This window comes from Pteropus medius, unplaced genomic scaffold, assembly GCF_902729225.1.
Source record: "Pteropus medius unplaced genomic scaffold, Ma_sr-lr_union100, whole genome shotgun sequence".
In the NCBI taxonomy this organism is placed as follows: domain Eukaryota; kingdom Metazoa; phylum Chordata; class Mammalia; order Chiroptera; family Pteropodidae; genus Pteropus; species Pteropus medius.
In genome coordinates, this window is record NW_024349225.1 from 4,756,564 (window position 1) to 4,779,314 (window position 22,751).

The 22,751-nt window shown below is 37.4% G+C and overlaps 1 protein-coding gene across 1 annotated transcript in view; it reads left to right on the plus strand.

Moving 5' to 3' along the window:
- Nucleotides 1-22,751, plus strand: part of NIBAN1 (niban apoptosis regulator 1) — a 125,380-nt gene that overhangs the window by 69,152 nt on the left and 33,477 nt on the right. The gene's annotated exons all lie outside the window — the stretch shown is intronic.

The following is a 22,751-nucleotide window of genomic DNA, read 5'->3' on the forward strand; positions in this document are numbered from 1 at the left end:
GTTTGTTTATTTGAATATGATGTTTTATACTCTCTAGTATTCAAATATGCAATGAATTTTATCTTGTTAAATGTGAAAATATATTACTGAATTTGTGGCACATGTTTATATTTATAGATATGCATATCTGTGAGTTAAAAAATTCTAGCTATGCTTGGAGTCTTTTGGACACTTTACTACTAATGAATAATGTTTAGACATAGATAAATAGAAGTACAATTTTTGTAAACATTTCTTCGTATGCTTTTACTTATAAAAGTTATTCTGTAGTGTACTTTTGTTGCAATACAGAAAATGCGCTTATGCATTGTAAGCAAAAGTGCTTGCTAAACTACTGTTTAATTAATAACTAGATATCAATTTTCAGTTTTCATAAGACTGTCCCAAGCAAGATTCTGTAAAAGGATTCTTTCTGTTGGGAGACTGTATTCTCTCCCTTAGTTCAGTCTGTGTTCTTTGCTTCACACAGTTAATATTCTACAAATTATAAATATTTCTCTCCATCCCCTTGTGAATATGTCATTTTCTCACAAGAAGTTATCACTTCCCCTCTCTTACCCTTGCTTATAAAACTCTAAATTTGGAAGGAACCTTTGTGGTTACCTAGTCTAATTCCTCAGAGTTGATTTATGATAAGATTCAAATAGTGACTTACTTGCCAAGGTCTGGTTAGAGGTATAGAATCAGTTGTCCTAAAACCCAGTTCGTGACATCTATTTTAATTATGCATATCATATTGTCTTTTCAGTATTACTTTGTAAAAGACTTTTTCATCTCTTGGTCATTTAAAACGCATTGCTATTAAATCAAATTACTCTTATGATACAGTCACATGATCCAAAATGAAGCAAACCCAGAGCTATTCACTTGAGGTCATCTAAGACCTGGGGTATGTCTGGTTTCTTGAGAAGTAGTACTATCTGAATTTAACTCATTATTTTGTCCACCAGCTAAACGTGACTATATCTTTTAGTTTAGATATGCTCTGATGATAAAATATTTTATAATGTAGCTTGTTTCTTGGTTAAATTTTGTGTAGTATAAAATGCAAACCATATTTGGTTTTATACAACTTAAATAAAAACTAATTTGTTGTTAAGAAGATTATACTGCTTGTGAGGACATGGTTTGGAGTACTTTACAAACAATAGACCTAAAATGAGCCAGACAGAGAAAAACAGATATCACATGGTATCACTTATATGAGGAATCTAAAAAAGAGTCAATCATAGAAACAGAGTAGAAAGTTGTTGCTGGGTTGAGGAGTAGAAGAAATAGAGGTTGGTAATAGATTACAAAGTTTCAGTTATAAGATGAATAAAGTCTGAGAATCAAATGTAAAACATGGTGACTGTAGTTGATAACACCATATTGTATAATTGAAATTTGCTAAGAGATTAGAACTGAGATGTTCTCATGCCATGCCCCTCCCCGAAAAGGTAAATATGTGAGGCAATGGATAAGTTAATTAACTAGATGTGGGGGGTGGAGAGAAATCCTTTCACGATGTATACATATACTAAATCACCTCAATGTATGTTTTAAATATAATTTTGTTATGTCAAGTATGCCTCAGTAAACCTGAAATAATAGATCTAAACATGATTTATTCATATTATTTATATTTATGGATTTACTTAAATTACTCAAAGCTCTCAAAACAACCTAAGAGTTAGAACTGAAAGCACAGGTCTCCTCAAAAACTAGAATAAATAGAACTGGTTTCTGTCAGCCACTTGGTATTTATCACCACCAGTACACATACCGTCTTAGGTTCATCTGTTGCCTAAACTACGTTGTCATGGAACTACTTCTAAATACTTCTCTTGGCCTGTCAAACCCGTGTTATCATTTCAGTGAAACCACCAATTCCTGCCCACCACCCTTCTGCTTCCAATGAACGAATTGTTATTCTGATACGAGGGTCCAAAAGTTGTGTTATTATGGTTGTTAAGGGTGACGAATTGTAACAATAATAAAAAAGCTTAAACAGAGTGTTGCAGTTAATTCAAGCAAATGTTTTTTTCTGTGCTGTTTGGATTGGGTAAATCCCCAAATCACTGGACAGTGTTTGATGTTTACTTATTACAATGACAGAACAAATGGGATGGCTGTTTTAACATGTGGCCAGATGAGCAATATCATGAAAGAACTCTATGTGACATATACTGGGTTTCTTTTAAAAATCAACATGAGGAGACCTCAAAGAAGATTCTCATCTGTTGCTATATAATGCTTAGCCACAGTTCTCCTCACACTGTGATTAGAGCATGAGAGATGGAAGAGAAGCAAGTTAGGAGCGGTCCTTTGTTCATTCTATTAGGTGTCTTGAGTTTTTAAAATTTAATATTGAGTAGCTATAAAATGGTGTTTATGAAGTTTAAAGAACAGCTCTGTTACCTTTTTTATTTCTCACGCGCCTCGCCACCCTCCCGCCCCCGCGCCCACCGCGATGACTCTGTTATATGCTTTTCTCTTTAAGAGAGCGTCATCCTAGATTTTGTATTTTGCTTTTCTTTGGAGCTTTATTATATAAGTTTAATCATTTCGTGTGTTTTTAGACTTTATCCTGTGGAATTTTGCTATATCTCTTCTTTCATGACTTCCTCTTTCAATATTATACTCCAGTGACTCACTCGTGTTATTTCTCGTAGCTGTATTTCCTTGATTTTCATTGGGTTGTTTTCATTATTTATTACTAATGGTGCTACTATGAGCACTTTGTTTATTGCTGGTTTATAGAACTTTAACTTTGATTTTGTTTGCTAATATCTTAAGGAATGTTCACATCCGTGAGTGTATTTTGCCTGTAATTTTTCTATTTTGCAATGACATTTTTAGATATTGCTGTCAAAGTTATTCTTGCTTCATGAAATGGGTGAGAGAGTATTCTGTCTCCTCTTTTTTCCTTTTTTTATAACCTGGAATACATGGTGTAGGACTGGAATTACTGTACTTTGATATTTGACGGACTTGCCTGTAAAACTATCTTAGCTTGGTGTGCTTTTTGAGGGAAGATTTTAAACAACTGATTTAGATTTTAAACCTGTTATAGGGTTATTCACTTTTTCTAGGATAAATCAATTTCAGTAGGTTACGATTTTCTAGAAATTTATCCATTTTGTTTGTTTTAAAATTTAGTGGCTCAAAGTTATATGCATAATATCCTCTTACGTTTGAAGACTATATTTATGATGCCCCCTTTATTCTCTGTAGCGTCGTACCTGTTCCCTCTTTTTTTCTAATATTGTTTATTTGTACCTCCTCTCTTATCTTCTTGGTCAGTCTTACTAGAAGTTTGTCAGTTTTGTCAACTTTTTCAAAAAACTAAATTTGAACTTTGCAGATTATTGCATATTTGTTTTCTATTATGCTAATTTCTGACATTATCCTTTTCATTGTCTATCTTCTACTTCCTTGGGATTTTTTTTGCTGTTCTTGTGTTTGTGTGTGTGTGTTTTCTCACCACTTTGAGTAGATGCTTAGATCATTGTGATTGTTTTAAAATGATTGCAACTTCCTTGGCACTCATTACTTCAGAGAAATGGAGCCTAATTTTCCTCATCTTGAATGTGGGCCAGACTTTGTGATTTCACTCCTCACAAATCGAATGTGGCAGAAGTGATAGCCTGTGACTTTCAAGAATAGGTCACAAAAAGAATAGCTTCTGCCTGGCTTTTTCTCTTCTGGATCACTCACTTGGGAGAACCTAACAACCACTTAGTGAGGACACACCATCAGCCCTCTCTGGAGGGCCGTGTGCAGAGAGACTGAGGCCTCCTGCACCAACTTGTCAGCCAGGTGAGCAAATTACCTTGGAAGGGGAGGCTTCTATTTCAGTCAAGGCTTCAGATAACTGCAGCTTCGTCCGATATGTAACTGTAACTTCATGAAACACCTCAAGCCAGAACCACCCAGCCATGTGGCTTTCGAATCCCTGACCCACAATAATTATGAGATAGGATAAATATTTGTTTTTTTTAAGCCATTAGCCTTTGAGGTAATTTGTTTTGTAGCAATAGAAAACTAATATACTCTGTAATCATCAACTCTTTTGCGGTAGCATGTTCTGAAGGCCGTTATTATCGACTATCTTTCACTTAGAGATTGCTATAAAATTCCAGAGGTAAACAGTACCTCTAAATGTTAGTCTATTCCCCTTGTCTGTCAGCTGTCGTGGAAGCTGTGCTTAATGAGGGTGGGAACCTGGCGTTTAAAAACTTCGCATTAACCTAGCTGCTGTCTTTAAGTGTTGTATAGATCAATAATAATAGTAATAACAGTTAACAGTCAGCGAAGGCCCCCTAAGCTGCCATATGTGTGGGGACAAAACGAACTGTGCTATTTGCTTTACAGGAATTAATGATTCTCCAACTTTAGTGGTCATGAGAATCCGCTGAAGAGCTTGTTAAAACAAGGATGCTAGGTCCCAACCCCATAACATTGAACCAGCAGGTCTGGGTTGGATCCTAAGAATTTGCATTTCTACCATGTTCTCAGGTGATGCTGATGCTGATACTCCTGGTCTGACGACCAGACTTGTATTAACTCACTCAATCCTCACAGCATTCCTATGAGGTCGGCACTATTATGTTCACCATCCCCATTTTATAGATAAGGATTCTGAGGTCTCTGGGAAGACACCTGGCGATTAGTACAAGATTTTAAACCCAAGTGATCAGACTCCAAAGCCCATGCTCTATCTCACCCAAGGTACCTATGGCTTCTCAATCAAGAAGTCCTTATGAAGCACCTACTATGTACTCATTATTCAACTAGCTGCTATAAAAAAAAAATTGAATCCAATTCTTTATTTGGGGCCAGATGATTTGAGATTAGTTACTTCTTACTGGTTTATTTCGTAATATCTATCTGAAAGGGAAGTCAGCTGCTGTACATTTGTTGAAATTCAGGTGGCAATTGAGATACAGAAGTCTTTCTGTCTACTTTTAAACATGAAGTTGTGCCTTAACCCAGATGGCTGTTCTCATGGTAAATTATGAACTGTAAAAATGTTCTCCAAAGTCAAAATTTTTTTGGCTTGTGCAAATATACATCTGAGAATAATTTTGTGGGGTATGTTGCAAGGGTGGGATTGAAAATTTCATAGTACTTTTATATTACTATCTCCTGTTTTAAGTCCTTAGCCTTTATTATTTTTTTTCCTTTCAGCATTTTCATATGCTAACTAGATCCCTATATTGGCGACTGCTGGGGGAAAATCCTGACTTGACCTGTTTTTTTTTAGCATTTTTTTTTTTAATGGAGACCACAAATTATGCTTCCAGTGACCACCATCTGTTAGTGGGATGTTCCTATTTTAAGGGGTTTAGAAAGGGAAGCAAAAGAGAAGGAAGCTGGAGAGGAGCAATGACACTATAACATCCACTTTCAGTCGAAACTACTCCCTACCAAGTTCCCTTTCCTGTGGGAGATCAGGCCATGGTCTGAATATGAAATAAATACATAAACGAACGAATGAATAAATAAATAAATAAATAAACGAACGAATGAATAAATAAATAAATAAATAAATAAACAAACAAACAAATAAATAAATAAAGCAAGCTAAGAAAAGAGCTGAGACTGCTCTTCATTTGCACTTCCCTGTCCCTTCCCCAGCTTTCCCTAAAATATAGAGGACTGCCCAGACTGCCCAATTGCCTAGATTGATCATAATCATTTTTCTTCTAGTTTCATGTGTATGTGTCAAGGGTAGATGACGCCTTAAGTGACAAAGTAAGCAAAAGTTGGAACAAAGGAAACTTATAAAGTGTCTACCATATCCAGAACTTCATCTTAGATGCTGGGTGAGGGGAAATAAACTGAAAACGTGTAGCCGCTCCTTGGAAACAAGACTCACTTGTCGGGGTAGCCTATTCAGTTGATAGCGGAAAGCATTTGGAATTTTTTCTCCTGGATTTCAAGGAGAAGTGGAATAAAAGAACTGGAAAGTAGAACAGAACATCATCTCACCTCATTCCATCTCACTTCACATCAACTCTTGCCCAACCGGAAGTGATCCTGTTCCGAGAACATGGCCAGTCAGACCAGATGGCTTCCTGTCACACATCTTAACCGTTGTCCGTTCCTTCTTCAATCCCTGTGAGGAAGATAATAAAGTCTCCCCTCTTCTTTTCTTCTCCACTCTCTAAGACATCAGGTTAGATATTTTCAAGTTTTGAAAAACAAAAGCCTTTCAACAGAGTTGTAGACTCCTTTGTAATTGTCATGAGTCATTATTGCCGAGAACATAGGTAGTTTACATCTGTCTCACACTTCTTGTCAGAGGAAGCTTAACATATACGGAATGAGCTGTACTTCCTGGCACTACGTGCCCTAGTCACAAACCACAAACTTTTGCAACAAGGCCATTCATTAAGGGCATTCAATAATACGGTTGGACCACTTTTATATATGTCGATATGTCTATCGTTTGTGTGTGTGTGTGTGTGTATGTGGTGTGATGGGGATTACACCCCAGTTTTTTGGTTGGCCTTGTTGATGTTGCTGCATTAGTACAGATGCTGTACTTTATATCTTTTGTGCAGATGTAGGTCCTCGTATTTAGTATTAGGCTTTAAAATGAACCAATTTCCCCACATGAGTGCTGATGAATCGACAACAATAAAATGGAAAAGGAATATTGAATTCTGGTTGGCTGAAATCAGTGTAAAACTTTCATTATTTCTTCTCTAAATAACTTGCAAACAAAAGCTTCTTAGGATTGCCAGGAAGTTCTAAGTATCATTAATATCATCAATTTTGAGAGAGGAGGATTGACATTTATGGTCAGGTTCGGTTGTGATGAAGTCTAGAGGAGCTCCCAGCATAGATGAGTGAGTTGCCATTGAACAGAGAAGGTGACCTAAAATTTTTCCATCTCTGGTTTCTCTAGTTTCATATTTGGTGGTTTTAAATGAACACGATACTACACTGTCCATACCCTTTATCCTTTACCAGATCAGGAATCTATGTCACTTATGGTCTAATTAAGATGTTCTCAGAAATGTGAATTTAATAACCAAAGAGGAGGAAGCAGATTTGAAATTGAAATATTATAATAGGGAGCTAACAATTGGGGCTAAATGAACTGTTACACATTATAATCTTGAAATTATATGTCTTGTCTTCTTAAGTTTCCTCTGAAGATTATACCTTAGAATTAGAACTCTATTTTCACTGCCTTTTGCTTCTTTTGCCTTAGAAATAAATCCCAGGCCAGTAGCTCACTTGAGGCTCATTAGTTTGATTTTTCTGAAGTCCTTAGCTTATGTGTCACTTCCTCTGGAAAGCCTTCTTTAATCTGGAAGCTTTTCATCCAGGGCTAAGTAAAAGCTCCTCTGGTTTTCCTCCTTCTATCTGTCCAGTCATCTGTCCATCCTGCTTTCCTCCCCGTTCTTACCTTCATCATAGTACTAACCACATTATATTGTCATTGGCTGATTACTTGCCTGACTCCTAAAGCTAGAAACTCTTGGAGGCTGGGCCACCACCATCTGCTATTACATCTCAGCCCCTGTCACCAGGCCTGGGGTATAATAAGCATACACACATTTTCTTTTATTTTCTCTTTTTAACTGAATGGATGTGCATAAGTAGAAGGTAGTTATTTCAAGAAGTGTCTGGAAATGATGTGGATAGTTAATAAATCGATACAGAGTGTTTGGGAGAAGGGTCGATTTTACTTGTATTAACAGCAAAGGCAATTTCCTTGGGAGACTCAGCTTTCTTCCTTCAGTGTCCATGCAGCTCTTTGTGTATTTTCCATTTTTCCAAAGGTGCGTCAACATTATAACTTTTTCTCATGCTCCTCATCACTTCCTATCATTTCTGTTTAGTTTTTCTTATCATTTGGATAATTTGCGAAAATCAACCTTGCAAGTCAGAATTCTGACTATTAAGACTGGCTAGGCAAAGAGAAATTTGTCGCATTATGCCTTTATTTAAGTTCATTGTTTTCGCTGGCTGTGCCCTGTTGAATATCTCTTCATTTTGTTTAAAAACTTCTTTATTATTTTTATACATCTGTTTATATTTTACACAGACTTCTTTACAGTCACATTGGTATCTCTACTGTCACTTTGAATAAGTAATTTAACAAAAGAAGAATGCAGACAATATTTTTCCACCTCCACAGACTTCTCTTCTCACATTGAGATGGCTTCTAAAGCCTTCTCCCCTCCTTGAAGTAACCCCAGGGAAGATGGCATCTTCCTCCAATCCTCTCCCATTCAATGCACATTTTATTCACTAAAATAATACACGCTGAAGTGTTTATTTGTTATTATATAGCTCATAGAGGAAGAAAATATAAATGACATGTTTTGTACATTATAGCCCATCAGAGATAAGATTGCCAATTTTAACAGTAAAATATTGGCTGATATTTCTTGAGCACTTGCAGTGTGCCAAGCACTGTGCAAAGGTGGACGACAATTGTACTGATGAGTGTCATTATCTTGAGAACACTGAGGCTTGGACAGGTAAAGGAACCTGCCTACAGGTAGACAGTTATCAAGTAGTAGACTCAGGATTCAACCCTGGACGTTTGACTCCAAAGCCCACGCTTCTAACTAATGTGTGTTAAAGAACCCAGCACTTAAAGAATTATATTCAGTTTTCCCTGCCACATTTTTAGAGGGATTTTAGAAAGTAGTAATAGTAGCAACCATTTATTGAATGTCTCCCATGCCAAGTAATGAACTAGGTGCTTGATATGTGCTCTTTCAATCCCCATGACAATGCTAAGAGGAATTAATTTTAGCCCCATTTTGCAGATGAAGAAACCGAGACTCATGGAAATTAAGAAATTTGTTTAAGGTCGCGTGGCTATTAGACAGCTTAGCCCAGTTCACACACAGATCTGTGTTCTTGCTGAACAATATATGAGAGTATGTTCAGAGAGGAGTCGACTGTATGAGGTCAGGCAACCAGGTTGTATACTGAGAAAACTGGGTATGTGTAACTCACAGCATGATTGACAAGAGAAAAAAATCTTCAAATATTTTCTGCCACATAGAAGGATTAGGCATATTTTGTTTTGCTCTGAAAGGCAAAAGTCTCTCGTAAATGTAGACAATCCAGAGTTTGAAATTGCAATTGCTCGCTTCTAGAAGTTTTATTAAACGAAAAGTAAAACTCGAATCGAAAATTTAAAATTACGAAAAACTGAATCTGGGATCAATTAAAGCCCCCGAGTGGCTTCTATCACATGCATCTTCTAAACATGCCATTGCATTTTTGTTCTATTGGAAGGAACAACACTTCCAGAAAGACAGAGGTAAAGCCTCAAGTCTGTTCCATATCTGCCAGAATGAAAAACGAAAATAATCTCATCTCTCTTCCTTTTGTCCTTCTAAGAATAAGGTGTCAGTAGTTCCGAAGGAAGATAAGCTCGAACTGATGAGATAGAAGAAGGGTATCGCCTTCGTGTAAAAGCCTTCACAAGGCAGAGGACATTGTCGGGGCAACCAGTAACCTCTACCCCAATATTGTGGCAATGAGGCGAGAGAGTCAACTGCTAAACATGACGTTCTTGGAGCTCCTTAGAGGAGGCATGTAATGTTCAACTAATAAAACCCGATAAGAGAGAGATTGAGCACCGAATAGGAAGTGATGCGAGGAGGATCAAGAGACCCAGTGCCAGACGGCCTGACGGTTGGCTGGTCACTTCCCATCGCAACATGATGAGTGACGTTAACCGGACAGGGGAAGCATTTCAGGATAAACAGGCAGCGCCAAGGGAAGGTCAACAGGCGATTTTCTAATACTGTCTTTGGCATAGTCTGATGCTGACTTGGTTCAAGGAAAAGAGCAGGTGAATCGTACTGTGAGTGCCCCTGCACCTGTAGAGGAAGGGAGGAAAATTTATTTTTCTGTTGCATAGAAAGACACTAGGGCACTTTGGTTCCTAATGTACTGTAAGGCTGCACGGTGCTAGTCACAGAGGTGCTGGGGAAGGGGTCTTTCTGGAGCACGCTGAATCTACCCAGGACACGGAATCAGGTCAAGTGTGAGGAACTGCCATCCGCCCTCCATTCCTTCTGCCAACAAATACTCACTGAGCACCTTTTGTGTATCAGGCACTTGATAGGTGCTGGGAATCCAGTGGTGTACAATGCAGATATGATCTCTGCCTTCTGAGAGGTTGCAAACTGGCAACAATAAAGAAATTGAATTACAAATTGAGATGTGTGTGTAAAAGATGTGCCAACAAATAACAGAAAGACTTGACTTAGATTGGTTCAAGGGAAGGATTCTCTGAAGGAGTAACATGGCAAATTAGCCATGAAGAATGTGTGATCTAGAGCAAGAGGTGGCAGACAGTGGTCTATAGGCCACATCTAGCCGTCACCTGTTTTTGTGTTGAGCACAGTCACACTATTCATCTGACTGTCCTATGGCTGCTTTCGCTATACTAGGGTAGATTTGTGTAGTTGCAACAGAGACTATATGGCCTGCAAAACCTAAAATATTTACTATTTTGCATTTTGCAGAAAAAAGTTTCCTGACCCCTGGTCTAGAATACTTGAAAATAAGAGTTATGGTATTTAGTCTGACACATGCCTTTCTGGGCGTGACTGAAGTGTTGGGGGCACAGATTATTTGGACATAGATGGTGTATGTCTCTTCATGAAGCAGGCTTGAAGCAGACAAGAAACTTTCTCTGCAACTTGATATTGCATATTTCAAATGGCCTGTGAACTTGACATTTGGAATCAGATTATTTTGGATTGAAATCCTGGCTTCACCACTTAGGAGCTGTGTTCCTCTTGTCACTCTTCAGTTCCTCATTGGTAAGACAGAGGTATTCATAGTGCCTGCTCCATAAAGTTATTGTGAAAATTACATCAGCTAACTCAAAAGTATTTAGTACAATGACATACGGTCAATGCTGAATACGTATCATACATTATTACTTTTAAGATATAAAAATATTTCATAAAATCACAGGCCAATTTTGTAATGTCATCCCATAAACAGTGCTCATAGTGTTTCTTTGTTTTATTTTCTATCCTAATAAAGCAGTGTTTTCACAATGTCTGCAGATAAATAAAAATGATTACTAAGTCACAATTTTGTAATCTGACCATGAAGCTGATTTTACAATACTTTGAAATTTTTAGCATGTTTACAAAATTTATTTTTTTTACTCTGGAAATTTGAGGAATTTGCCTACCAAGTTTTCCCCAATGCTATCAGCACTTAGGAGGGTGTGTACTTCTTTTTAAACTCCCATCCTTACCTCTAGCTGCCTACAGCTTTGCATATCTCTAAATACCCATCACTGCATGTCTTTCTTCTCACTGCTTCCTTGGTCTACAACCCTGACCTATATTAATTCTATAGCTTTACTTCCAAACCCACCCAATACCACAGTTCTTGGGTTTATTTTCAGCTAATTATGAGAGGACCTGTTTTCCAACCTCTTATTTTTTTCTCTCTCTGTTGTCTGCAATCCTGCACTGACCTGTCCATTCCTCCTACGTCACCCTAGCCCTGAAGTTCTGGCTTTGGTTTCCATTTCCTATGACCCTGATGTGCAGGAGCATGTGGATGCTGAAAGAATATCGTCTTAAAAGCTATGAAGCAAATGGGTGACAATGGTGAAAGCTGTCCCCTTTTCTGTTCCAAGTCTCAGTTCCCTACTGAGCAGTGGAGTTTTCACCATACTGTTTATGAAACTGGCACCCAGCCCTTCCCTTAAAATAACTATTTAGTGGCTAGCAGCCACCCAACAGAAATTTAGCAAATGAATGTACTTATAGACTGTGGTGATGGCTTCACAGCATCATTAAGATAATAATTGGCCTGATTGCCTGGTCAGGAATGGGTAAAACAGAAATCAGGTCATGGAATGTACTCTGCTTCTGCTTTCTGACCTTTTTTGTTTATTTCCACAAGCTACGTGGTTACCGGGCAAATACAAATGTAGGCTTGTGTTCTCTGAGCCCAATGACATGGGAAGCAAAAGCATGAAATCATGACATCAGAGTTGGAAAGAACCTTAGAGACCATGTGCTCAGTGCTACTCTTTGACAGATAAGGGCACAGGGAGGTCGAGCACCTTACCCAGGATCACACGGAGGAAGAGCAGCACTGATCCCTAGGGGTAGGCCAAGGACAAATTTGCAGGCAACAGAGAGGGTTTTAATGAACCAAATGATTTTTTGAGACAAATGTTCTTTTCCCCTCTTTTGTTTTATTTTAAAACTCTGTCATCTATTTTTTCATCATCCATTAATATATATATATATATATCCACACATAACTTTATATAAATACATAAATTGGATCATATCATAAATGCCAGGCTTTTTTTCCTGTTCTTTCTCCCATTCTTTTTATTTCTTCATAAACAATATTGCAAATCCTCTGTCTTTCCATATTTTTCTCCATATATATATACATTACAGTTTTGGTGTTTTGTGGGGTTCTTTTGGTCACTTTTTTAAAAAAAAATAAGACTGTGTAATGCATACTTTTTTGCATTTTGTTTTTCTTACTCAATAGGGCCTCATGGAAACCTATCTAAGTCAAATGCCATAGTTATAAATATTCATTAGTGGCTTATATAATATTCTGCGGTTTGTATCCTACATTATTTAACCATTCTCGTATCAGTGGCCTTAACTTTGCTTCCAGTTTTGCCACTGTAATCCATGATGACATGGATGTCCTTGTGCATATACCCCCATGTTCTTATTTCTAGGAGGCAGTGTCCAGGAAGTGGGATTGCTAGGTTTAAAGGTAAGTGTATTTTTAATTTAGTGGATGCTGCCAGATTAATTTTCAGATGGACTATAAAATTTTACAGTTCTACAGTGTATGAGAGCACTCCTTTTTCTGCACCCCTGCAGTAGCCTATGTTGATCTTTTTCTGCTTTGACAAGAAGTTGGGTGGAGAGGAATCCCGTTGCTACTCTGAATCCCCTTTCCCTGACTACCAGAGAGTCTGAGCATCTTGGCCAGGATTTAGCGCCATTGGAATTTACTTTTATGTGAATCATCCATCAATACTCTGCTCATTTCTAATTTTTCTCCTTCCTTCCTTCTTTCTTTTCCTTCCTTCCTTCCTTCCTTCCTTCCTTCCTTCCTTCCTTCCTTCCTTCCTTCCTTCCTTCCTTCCTTCCTTCCTTCCTTCTTTCTTTCTTTCCTTTTGGTCTTATAAGAGCTCTATGAAAATTTACATATTAACTCCTTTCTATATCTTCATTAAAAACATTTTTCTCAAATTCATCATTTGTCTGTTATCACTAATTATATTGGCATTAACCTTTAATTATGATATATTTTGCCATATATGGGTATCTTATTTTTCTAACATCAAATATGGTCTTTTATGGCTTTTGGATTTCCTGCCTTTGTTATGATTTCCCCTGCTCCTAGGTCAGTTTTGTAATTTCCTTGATTTTCCTTGAAGTTTTTATATTGCTTTTTTTTTTTAACATTTAAGTCTTTAGTCTGCCTGCAAGTCATGTTTATATATGTATGTGAGTGGTCTAAAATTTTCCCTTTTAACAGATAAACAATTGTGCCAGCATATAACCTGCCCCATTGAATTAAGCTACTATCTTTGCTATATAAAAAATATACATAATATGTAATATTGTATTATATGTAATCTTGAGGTTATCTAAGTATCTTCTTTTCCATTGATTTGCTTATCCTCATGTTAATACAATTTTGATTCTATTATAGTAAATTTTTGTTGTATGTTCTTATATCTGATAAGAGTTTTACCTTACAATTCATTTATATTATACCTTTCTTGACTATTTTAAGGCATATATTCTTATTTGTGGATTTATATTCATTATAGCTAATTATCACATAATGCCTGCCGGGATTCTAGTCACATTCCCGTTAATTTATCAATTACTTTAGAAAATAGTATTAACATATTACATGTTCAGAACAATGGAGGACTTTAAAAATTAATCTTCCAGTCCAGACTCACACTTATGGGGTTAGTCTAAATGTTGTCATGTGCGCTTTCACTGCCAGTACTAAATTTCATGGCTGCAGTTAGGACACTGAGTGAAGAAGAAGGAATGTCATCAGTAGCCATAGAGAACACACTGACTGCCAGCCTCTGTGCTCAGTCCTTTGCTCACGGTGTCTCGTTTATACAACAGCATCTTGGTCACAGTTAGGAAGCTCCTCAGCCTCTTTGACTACAGAACCCATAGTCTTGTACTCTGAAGCCTTTATAACCACATAATTTTATACCTGCACCTAATACAAATTAAAAACTCTTTCTGCAGGTTGGCTTGAAGGTTTCATAGCTCGAGTGTTTAAAAACAGGAAATGCTGTTGGACGAGGACAGGTCATGTGTGTGGTTCGCCTCTGTGCTTTGGGTCATGCTGTCCCCTTTGCCTTGAACACCTGCCTCCTGCTGCAATCCAACCTACTTTTGTTGACTTAGCTCCCTGTCCCAGGAAAATGTCCTCAACCCAAACTAGAGACACCCCTCCTCTTCTGAACTCCCATAGGCCTTTGCTTTCTTGGATAGCATTTATTAGACTCTTTATTGTACTATGGATGATTATGCATTCTTTCTACCAAACTTTTACCCAATTCAGCATCTGCTTTATGGTCGTTTTGGGGTGCTGGGGATACAATGGTGAACAGACGCTTGATTTATCATTGTTTCCCACAGCGAACTTCATGCCCATGAACCAAATCTTGTCCCTTGTATTCAGAGCATTCATCTCAGTGGCTCATAGTTAGAATATATTCGACCAGTATTTGGTGAGTGAGTGAATGAATATATATGGAGATTAGGCCATGGGAACAATAATTCTGGTTGAAATATGGTTTTCTCAGTTCTGCATCAATCAGTTATCACTTTTTCTCTAGGTTTAAAATTTTTACCCTAGTTTGGACTATGTATTGCTTTTTCCCCTAAATGTCTGTGGTCAGACTTTTGCAAGTTTGCCAGAATTAAGTTTTCATCAAATAAACAAACCAACAAACAAATAAATATTTTTAGAGGCCTGCTGTATTTCAGGCACCATCATAAGCATTGGGAATAAAATGGAGATCAAAAATAAACCCAAGTCAGTAGGATTGCCATTTAAAAAAAATGAAAGTTGGATCAGTTTCCTCCAGATGACATGTCAGGACAATATTTTTAAAATAATTTTTTTTCAATTACTGTTGACATGCAATATTATATTAATTTCAGGTGTACAACACAATGATTAGACATTTATGTAACCTGCAAAATGATCACCCTGATAAATCCAGTACCCATCTGACACCACACATATCATTACAATGCTACTAACTATATTCCCCATGCTATGGTCTACATCCGCACGGCTACCTTGTTACTACCAATTTGTACATCTTAATCCCCACCCCGCTTCATTCATCCCCCCAACATATTTTCATTCTGAAAACCATCAAAATGCTCTGTATCTATGAACTTCTTTCTGTTTTATTTGTTAGTTATCTTGTTCTCTAGATTACATATATAAGTGAAATAATAGAACATTTGTCTTTCTCCGTCTGACTTACTCCACTCAGCACATTATTCTCTAGGTCCATCCATGTTATTGCAGATGGCAAGCTTTCATTCTTTTTATGGCTGAGTAATAGTCTTTTAATATGTACTATCTCTTCTTTATCCATTCATCCACTGATGGACACCCAGGTGTCCTCCATATCTTGGCTATTGTAAATAATGCAGCAATGAACACATGAACGCACATGTGCCTTCGAAGTAGTATTTTGGATTTCTTTGGATAAATACCCAAAAGTAGGATTACTGGGTTCGTCTTTGTTTCTTGTTATAGTCTTTGTTTTAAAGTCTATTTTGTCTGGTATAAGTATCGCTACCCAGCTTTTTTTCTTTTCAATTTTCATTTTCATGAAATATCTTTTTTTATCCTTTTACTTTCAATCTGTGTGTGTCGTTCAATCTGAAGTGAGTCTCTTGTAGACACAGTAGTTTTAATCTAAAATCATGAGCTCTAACTCATGTAAAGTGTCAGTCAGGAGCCTAAAATAGATTTAATATTTGATATCTACATTTAAATTGAGGAGTGATGAGCATAATTCTGAATATTGTAGACTTGTGGACTCAGTATTTATAATTAGCAAAATATGGAAATAAGTCAGTAATAATCAGTATTCCTAATTCTTCCTATTAAAGAATAACAAACTTTTTAAATAAATGAATACTACCAGTACAACTTAGTTTTTCTGTATTATAATAAACATGTATTTTTAATTTAGACATTTAATTTCATCTTGACTAATACACTTATCAGTAAAATAGAAACATGTGTCTAGATACTTATACATTAATTAAATTAAATTAAATTAAATTAATTAAATTTAATTAAATTAATGTGTTAAAAGAAACTGCATGGACTTACACTGATCAAATCTACATTCACTTATTCAACAAATATTTATAAGTATATACTATGTGCCATGTACTATTCTAAGCACCTAAGATACAGCAATGAGCAAAATGTGTGTTCTTGTGACACATATTCTAGTTAGGGACCAATGGTGGAGACAGAAAATAAATCATAAATATAATAAATAAGCAAATTATATAATAGGATAGATAATAAGTGCTAAGGAAAAATAGTGGAGTAGATTAAGGGGATTCAGGAATGCTGGTGTTGGAGGGTAGAGGGCACACCACAGTATAGAATAAAGTTATTTTAAACATGCACAGAATTAAACAGGACTATGCTCTGCCTAAAACTTAAGAAATGTAAAGTTGTAGAGTGCTATTGGAGAAGATCCAAAAATGAAAGTCTAGGGTTGAAAAATAAAAACTGTCGGGAATATTAGAGATACCTGTTTTATTCAGCTTGAAATAAAAGGTCTGAGAAGACAAAAGAGTGACTTTGCAATGGTCTTTCTAATTCCATTGAAGATGCTACTTGCAAAAATGTTCTTTAATTATAACACAAGAGATGTAGGTTACCCATGAGAGAGAACTGCCTGATAATGAGAACTCTTGTGTTCTAAAATATGACATATGGAAAGATTAAGGGAATGTCTTCTGAATGACTTAAACTTGATTAATTTAAACTTGCAAACCCGCATAGAATGCACTACTTAAAAAATATTTGCTTTTGCAGCTGTTAATAATAACCATAGGTCTGGAATAATTTATATGCTGTTTCAATTATTTAATAAATAACTGCTGCCCTATTAGTAGAGAAATGAACTAGACTTTAAAGGCCCATTTGATTTCTATGGTTCCATCATGTCTTTCTTAATGGTAAAAATACCGTCGAGAACTGTGAACACTCAAAAGACATTTGCTTATAACTAACACATCATCATAGGAGATGCACACATACATCCTCCCTCCCTCTCTTTCCCCCCATCCTTCCCTCCTTCCCACCACCCCTCATACATTCAGAAGCTTTGACGCTTCCAACAGAGGAATTGAAGTTTTGTTTTCATTTCCTCTTTCTCTGTTTCACCATAAGGGAATTAACTCATTGGGCCAATTCTTCCAAATAGTTACATGGAATGAATTAATTATATCACATAAGCCAAGTCTATAGCAACTACTGAGATTGTCTACAATAGAAACAGGAGGCAGCTAAATCCATCAAGCATTTTAGTTGTTTCTTTTTGGCAGAGGGTAATAGAGGGGTGAGCAGTTTGTTGCAGTAAATATAGCAGATTGTTGTAAGACTGTATCCTGTTTGGAAATGATCTCATCTAATATGTCTGTTAGTGGTTAGCAGGGTTCTACCACACTGAAAACGACAATTATGATATGGCATTGTTGCTAGAGAGCCCTCAAAGTTAAAGACTCAAGGGTTCCTCACTGCCGATCAGGCGAGGTTTATGAGTGAGATAAAATTGTCAAAGCTCTTACACTCTAACCTTAATCCATATAGGGACTTGTTACAAGTCATCTTATTTCTTATTTTTGTGCATTATACCGATCCTGGGATTGTTCTATTAGATGAACTGTGCTGTGTGTATAATGATGGGTTAGAGAGAATGTCAGATTCCTTCCTTCTTTATTATTGTAGAGTAGAAACACATCTGATCAGATCCACTTTGGAGTGATGCTGCCTGAATACGGTTCAGGTGTCCAGTGGCCTCTGCCTCTGTCCTCACTCACATAAATCATATAACTCTGAAACCATGAATGTTTAGAGCTGTGCTGTCTAATACGGTGGCCACTAGCTACATGTGGCTGCTGATCACTTGAAATGTAGCAAGTCTGAAGTGAAATGTGCCATAAGTGTAAAATTCACAGCAGATTTCAAAAACCTATACTAAAAAGAGAATGTAAGATAGCTCATTAATAATTTTAGTGCTTACATATTTTGGATATATTGGTTTAAAAAGTATATTATTAAAATTAATCTTAACCATGTCTTTTTACTTTTACGATGTGACTACTATATAATTTTAAATTGCATACACGGCTTTTATTATATTTCTACTGGGCAGCGCTGGTCTAGAGTCTCTTTGCCCTGGAAGAGGCCTTTAAAACCAGGATTGATTACTTTCTACAGCCCAAGGGAAAGAATTTGTTTCTGTGTGTGAATATGTGCCTGTGTGGGGGGTGGAAGTGGGGATGGGGTTCAGTAGGAAAAAGAAGGAACAGAGGAAGGGAAGAAAAATGAGCAGTTTTCATCAGCATCAGTCTGAGATGCCATCCACTCTCATTTAAATTAAGGAGGAAGAGCTGACTGCAAGATAGTTCCCCACAAGGCAGCTTTGCTCTTTGCTTTAAAATAGGGTGAATCACTGGAACATCAGACTCGTCTGAATTCAAATGTAAATAAACGCAAAGCTTCTGCAACTTCAGTACAGAAGCAAACATAGAGTTTTAAGAATCATCATTGACATTAGTTAACGAAAAGAATCAAGAACTAACCTATATCCCAACTGATAGTTCTGATTTGGACAAAGGGTATATAACATGTTCTGTTAGGCATTTCATAGAAGAGAAATTTCTGGCTGAGATAGAATCTTCTAATGGCTTTACAGTTTAGACTCAAACAAACACCCAAATTAATGTGGTGGTTTTTCTGGAGAACTGGAAGATTTTATAAATCACAGTGCTTTTGTTAAATGTTAAATTAAGAGATAGCAGGCAGATTCTACTTGTTCAAGGGGAGAAAAAGGGTTATTGTAGAGACCATGCCCATGTGATCGTCTAAGTTAATGATTTAGTGTTTTATATAAAACAAATCAGTTTTATTCTACTGTCATCATAGACCATAAAATGACGAACTTGAATGTTTTCACAATTTTATTAGCTTAATTAATAGCCCATGTGGTGAGTCCAATGGACACAAACACAAAATGAACTGTTATTCGGGTTAATGGAAAGAGAAAAAGGGAGGACAAAGAGACCCAGGTCAGTCCAACAGAAGTACGATGAAAGCCACATATGTAATTCAGTGTTTGCTAGTCGTCACATTGCAGCCCAGAGAAAGATGCATATGTGAGTGAGAGAGAAGGTTTAGTGAAAAGAGTAAGGTGGTCCCATAGCTAGAACTTTCCATCCCCAGGTTATAACACTGTCACGGAACGCATGCTCCAAGTGTTGGTAAACCAACTGTGCTTGCAGCTTAGCATAGAACTACGCTACTTCATAGCTGAGAAAGGAGACCCGACAGTCAGCCTCTCGTTTCAAATGAGATAAATTAGGCCCAGAGAAGCAGGGGAACTCCCCACAAGTCCCGTAGCCAACGTGGCAGAAGCAGAAATAACACCCTGTTTTAATTCCCACTAGACAGCTGTCCTCGGTATTGCGTGCTGCCTTCGTATTAGTGAATCACTCATTTCCTTGTTCACTGGTCTATTCGAAAGAACATTCGGAGCCAGGCACTATGCTATGGCCTTGGAGGACAGTGATGAACAAGACAGTCCTTGTTCTCAAGGACGTTATAGTGTAAGGCACAAAGTCCATCCAGTTGTGTCACAGATGTAGCTCCAGCTTCTGATGCACGTCACGCTTGTGTCAATCCAGACCTTGCTCCATTTCACGGTAAGCAGGGAATAGTAATAACACTTTAAAGGACATTTGTGACAAACTCAAACATGCTCCAAGATGTGTTTTCTCTTCATTCATGCGAAGGAAACACATGAAGGAGGCAGCGGAGACTTATTCTGAGTAAACCATGCTAATCAGTATCTTTAAAGAGGAAAAAAAGAATGACTTCTTCAGTCGAGATCACACTGGAAACTCGGTGAGGAGCCAGGCTTAAACTCCACCCGTTCTGAGGGAGAGAAAGGCTGTTCCACTCACGTCAGTTAATTTACTTTACAAACACTTCAATATGGACCCTGGAATGGGCCGTGGTTTGGCAGCTGCTGATGCTCAGGGGAGCTTTCTGAGGCGAACTGCCATAGAACTGTTTTGACTCTGGAGAGGAGGCAACTATTGTTCATGGTCATGAGAGGATTGGTTAAAAAAAAAAAGCATGAGGTCAGCACGGATCTTCCTAAAGATAATCGCATAACATTTCGTAAAGTTTGAGCCACAAATACGAAATCTCCCCATAACTCTCTTTTCATTTCTTATGCATTCCCTTTCGATCATTGCTCACACGGGGATTTTACATCGCTTAAACAGGATGTATGTATAGTTTTATAATCTGGTTTTGGCAATTAAAATGATCTCTAAGTTACTTTTCTATGATGCATCTAAGTCATTATAATTGTTATTTTAGTGACTACATAGAATTCCATTCAGTAATCCTATCATGGTTTGCTTAAACTTGCTATTAGCCAGGTTATTAAACAAGATGCTCCTTGGCCTTTGCTGAAAACAATTGTAAATGCTCAGCATTTTCATGATAAAATTGCTTATTTACTCTGTTTAAAGCCAGTTTTCAGTGGATCCCATAGTGAGACAATATACACTGAGACACGGTCATGGACCATCCACCATCCCAACAGCAAGAAGCTTTGCAAGTATCTTTTGGCTTAGAGCAGTTATGCAGGATTGGTGCCCATTGCAGGATCAGCTAACCCTGAACTCTGTTGGAAGCACTGCCCCTTTTGTAATAGGTCAGGAATGTAGACACTGGTTTTATTGGTACAGGACTGTTGAAGTGGTAAGTTTTTAAAAAAGGATCAGGTCCTACGAACCTGAGGACTGAGTTGTATACTGCCCTCCAAACCTAAGGAAGAGGCCATGCAATTAGCCTTTGTCACCTGCCTAATCAGGGTGGGATGATGGATCCGTAGGTATCGACAGCTGCCATCCCTACTTCTTAAGAAAGGGATGGAGCACAGGTCAATTTAATTTTTTAGGTGTTTGGGAAAAGGTTACAAATAAGGAAACTGAGATATTTTATCCTAGGCAAAAGTAGTTATAACTTTTGCTGTAGTTGGAAGTTTTAAGTAAGTTTAGGCCCTGTTTGAAGTTAAGTCTATACGGGCTAAGAAATTTATTTTCTGCCTTTTATTTTTCTCTCACTTAATGACCCGGTAAAATGAATTATGCATTCATACGACATTGGGCAATAGCTTAAACTTCTTTGATTTTCAGATTTTTGTTTTTGTTTTCATTTACCATTTTCTACCTGGAAATGGTTACTTCTGGCTTACCTGTCTCATGAGATCACTGTGGGAATCAAATGAGATGTAAACTGTAAAAATCTTCTGACAAGTGCAAGGTGGATGCTAATTATTAATCATGGGTAATGTTGATGAGTGGAAAATCCCCAGATGGCATCATCAGACAGTGCTACGCTCTGGCTGTGTCGGGCTGGGATGCGATGAAGTGATGCCAATTAACACCAGTGATTTGTTCTGAAATGTAAAACTGCCCAAGTCATTTCCGTCTGCCTTTCCTTGTAGAAGACGTGTTCCCATGCACGTAGGTACAACCGGCAAAGTGTACTGAGCTCACAGGATGAAGTCACCCATAGATCTGTCAGGAAGAATCTCCTTAATATCTTATGTGCTGCAGTGGCAAATTATACCCATCCTCAGGCTTGCTTTAAATTGTGTCCAGGTTGCATGGTAGATTTTTGCCTGCCAGCAGTCAGCCACACGACTCCTTGCAATGTCAGTGAGAGGCACTGCCACGGCTGCCTGTAAAATTACATAGTGAACTCTTTTTTTTTTTTTTAATTTACATTTGAAGAGGAAATTAGACAGTTTTCATTTGTTTTGCTAGGTTTTAGGTATGATTTTTTTCCTCCTGAGGTCATTTCAGCACCATCTCCACAAATAGTTATTAGAGGATTGGGAGATACTTCTGCACTCACTGTCTTAGAATAAAAATCTCACCCATATAAAGTCATATATATTTGTCCTGGACAGATAGGAAATAATTGTGACGTTGTTCTCTTCGTCTGACTCTTCCCAGTGACAAAGGCACAGAGGGTGATAAGGGAGTGCTTTCGGGCAGAAGGAAGGCATGTTTATTGAACCCAGCATCAGGACATAGAGTGTCTTTGAAGCAAATATTCTCTCCTCCCTTATCAGGAGTCTGATAAACCATCTGTACTTTTTGGAAGAGATGAGAACATGGGTCATTTTTATTTTTTTAAGGCTTTGGAAAAAACTTTAGGTAAAGGAAACATCTAGAGGAAAGTGGCTGCCAAAGAGACAATACAATCCACATATCCACTGAGCGCCATAAAAGGAAAAACAAGATTCGACCAAGATTACATCTGAGGAATTATGTTGAGACAACGATGATTGCTTCTGAAGCGAGGGGGTTCCCCTCCATGGGCGTGGACAGAGTTCTGGTGGTTTGGAATGATGATCTTATGAA